The sequence below is a fragment of the Eriocheir sinensis genome, unplaced genomic scaffold (assembly GCF_024679095.1).
Source record: "Eriocheir sinensis breed Jianghai 21 unplaced genomic scaffold, ASM2467909v1 Scaffold675, whole genome shotgun sequence".
NCBI lineage: Eukaryota > Metazoa > Arthropoda > Malacostraca > Decapoda > Varunidae > Eriocheir > Eriocheir sinensis.
In genome coordinates, this window is record NW_026112026.1 from 1 (window position 1) to 3,684 (window position 3,684).

A 3,684-nucleotide genomic window follows, 5' to 3' on the forward strand; every position below is an offset into this window, starting at 1 on the left:
ACAAACAAATACACAAACAAACAAACACACAAATATATACAACACTGTGCTTACTTTAAACTGTTTTTTATGTTAAACTAAAGTGCGGCGTAAAAGTCATGTACATCGCGTTGAGAGAGAGAGAGATAATCAAACTCGTGTGTGTGTGTGTGTGTGTGTGTGTGTGTGTGTGTGTGTGTGTGTGTGTGTGTGTGTGTGTGTGTTGATACAGATCTATGCGTATGTGGACATGCTTTCGTTCCCTCGATGTACACACACACACACACACACACACAGATTTGAACGTCTGGAAATGTGTGTGCGTCTGACCTGCATACATGAATCTGTGTGTGTGTGTGTATATGTGTGTGTGTGTGTGTGTGTGTGTGCGTGTGTGTGTGTGTGTGTGTGTGTGTGTGTGTGTGTGTTAATAGGGCGGTCCATCAATGCATCAAAGGGAAGGGAAGGAAAAAAAGGAAGAGGAGAAAGAAGGAAGAAAGGAAGGAAGGGACAGCGGTCAAAGAGAGAGACTGACCAACATGGAAGAGGAGGAGGAGGAGGAGGAGGAGGAGGAGGAGATGGAGGGTTGACTTTGTGTGTATGTATGTTAGGTATACGAGTTTTATGTATGTAAAGAGGAGGAAGAAGAGGAGGAGGAGGAGGAGGAGGAGATAGAGGGTTGACTTTTGTGTGTATGTATGTTAGGTATACGAGTTTTATGTATGTAAAGAGGAGGAAGAAGAGGAGGAGGAGGAGGAGGAGGAGGAGGAGGAGGCAAACAGTTATAATGAGGCATCCCCACCCTTCTCTCCCTTCTCTCCTTCTTCCTTTTCTCCTCCAACCCCTCCCTTTCTTCTTTCCTTCCTCCCTCCCTTTCTTCTTTTGATATACGATGATGATGGTGATGATAATGATGATGATTTTTTGTTACTCCTCTTCCTCCTCTTCTTTATCATACTCCTTCCAACATTATCATATCCTTTTTCTTCCTCTCTCCCTCCTTCCTATTTTCTCTTTTTTTACTTTTTTTCTCTTTCTTTGCTTCAGTTCCCTTTCTCCTCTCTCTCAACCTCATTCTCTACCTCTTCTTTATCACATCTCTTCTTCCCTCGATATGATCTTATTTTCTGTCTCTCCTAATTCTCTTTTACGTTTTATTTCGGTTCTTCTTCCTTCGTTCAAGTTCCCTTTCTCCTCTTCTTCAACCTCATTCTCTACCTCTTCTTTATCACATCTCTTCTTCCCTCAATGTGATCTTACTTTCTGTCTCTCCTAATTCTCTTTTACGTTTTATTTCGGTTCTTCTTCCTTCGTTCAAGTTCCCTTTCTCCTCTTCTTCAACCTCATTCTCTACCTCTTCTTTATCACATCTCTTCTTCCCTCAACACGATCTTCCTTTCTGTCTCTCATTATTCTCTTTTGCGTTTTATTTCGTTTCTTCTTCCTTTGGTCAAGTTACCCCTTTCTATTTGTCCTCCTCTACCTCCTTCTCCTTCTCCTCTGTCTCTTCATAAATATATTCCTTACATCATCATCTCAGTCTTTTTTTCTCTTCTTCCTTTTATTTTATACATTCTACTTCTCCTCCTCTCCTTTCTCTCAAGTCCTCCTCTACCTCCTTTTCCTCTATCTCTTCGTAAATATATTCCTTACATCATCATCTTAGTCTTCTTTTCTCTCATTCCTGTTATCTTAGACATTCTACTTCTCTCCTTTCTCTCAAGTCCTCCCTCTCTTCCTCCTCCTCCTCTTCCTCAATTTCATCTTTAGTTAACATATTCCTTTCTACCTCATTTTAATCAATTTTTCCCTCTCCTTCCTCTTCTCTTTCACTGTTCACTTCCTTCTCCCTTCTCTCAAGTCCCCCCTCTCCTCCTCCTCTTCTTCCTCAACTTCATCTTTAGTTGACATATTCCTTTCTACCTCATTTTAACCTATTTTTCCCTCTCCTTCCTATTATTTTTCTTCCTTCTCCCTTCTCTCAAGTCCCCCCTCTCCTCCTCCTCCTCTTCCTCAACTTCATCTTTAGCTAACATATTCCTTTCTACCTCAATACAGTCTATCTTTCCCTCTCCTTCCTCTTCTCTTTCGCTATTTTCTTCCTTCCTTCTCCCTTCTCTCAAGTCCCCCCTCTCCTCCTCCTCCTCTTCCTCAACTTCATCTTTAGCTAACATATTCCTTTCTACCTCAATACAGTCTATCTTTCCCTCTCCTTCCTCTTTCGCTATTTTCGTCCTTCCTTCTCCCTTCTCTCAAGTCTCCCCTCCACTCTCTCTTCATTTTCTCCTCGTCTGCCGAGGTATCTCATGTGCTCATGGTGTAGTGGTTATCACATCTGTCTAACACACAGAAGGTCCCAGGTTCGAGCCCTGGTGAGCACAGTTTTTTTTTTTTTTTTCGTGAGTGTTGGTTGATGTTAGAATGTTGTTGAGGAAAGAATTTATTGTTGTTAGTGAGTGTTAATGCTTGGTTAGAAGTATTTTGTTGTGTAAAGAATGCTTTTTTTTTCTTATTTGTTTTGTTTTCTTTCAAGCAACTAAACAATTAACTGAATGATGGTGAACTAATTAACTGAATAATATCCTAACTTGGCTAATAAACAAACTGACAAACCGACTAATTCATCAACTCGACCTAATTACCTAACAAACAAACTAATTACCTCACTACCAATCCACTTCACCTGACTAGCAATCTAATGAACTGTCTAACATATTAATTAACTATATGAAGAAACTACTAAATGACTAACCTAACGAGTAATTGCGTAATGAAATAGTTAACTAATTGGTAACCTGATTTCTTTCACTTTTGAGATGGTAATATCACACTCTGTCTCTCTCTCTCTCTCTCTCTCTCTTTTTGGGTATTGTATTCTAAGCCACCGTAGACAGACATATATTGCCAGATAGGTAGACAGACAGAGACAGGCAAACAGGGAATAGACAGAGAAGAAAAATAAGACAGATGAAGGAAACCAAGGAAGAAAGTAGAGAAAAAAAAAGAAAAAAAGAAAAAGCCCCTCCCATCCTCTTCTCCAGTCCCTATGTCCCAAGAGTGGTCCCAAGCCTCCCTTCCACCCTATCTTCACTACCAAACCCTGCCCACAGATTCCTCCCTACACCCTGCCAGCGGGGCGCCCTCTCTCTCTCCCTCCCCTTCCAAGGCTCCCATGCCAAAGAGATTCCCACGGACACAAAAGACTCCCCAGTTGACTTCTTGCCCCTTGCTTCCCTTTGCCTCCCCTCTTCCCTACCTTCCCCTTCCCTTCCTTTACCTCCCCCTTTCTTTTCCTTCCCCTTCCCTTCCTTCTTCTTTTGCTGCTAATAGGGAGGAGTTGAAGGGGAAGGAGGAGAGGTGGAGAAGGAAGGACTGAGATAGATAGATTGATAGAGAGAGAGAGAGAGAGAGAGAGAGAGAGAGAGGATTCTCTCTCTCTCTCTCTCTCTCTCTCTCTCTCTCTCTGTCTTAATTTGTTCTCACCTGCCCGGAAGTAAAGCATCTGTCTGCATGCATGAGTGTGTGTGCGCGTGCGTGTGTGTGTGTGTGTGTGTGTGTGTGTGTGTTTTTATATATTTTTATATTGATACATACATAGATTGATAATGACACACACACACACACACACACACACACACACACACACACACAGAAACACACAAACAAACAAACACACAGACAGACAGACACGGACATTTAACAGCG

The 3,684-nt window shown here is 41.9% G+C and overlaps 1 non-coding gene across 1 annotated transcript; it reads left to right on the plus strand.

The window, feature by feature from the left end:
• The first annotated feature begins 2,287 nt into the window (after positions 1-2,287).
• On the plus strand, positions 2,288-2,360 carry Trnav-aac (transfer RNA valine (anticodon AAC)). The gene has a single exon. It is a non-coding gene; the product is annotated as a tRNA-Val (tRNA).
• The last annotated feature ends 1,324 nt before the right edge of the window (positions 2,361-3,684 follow it).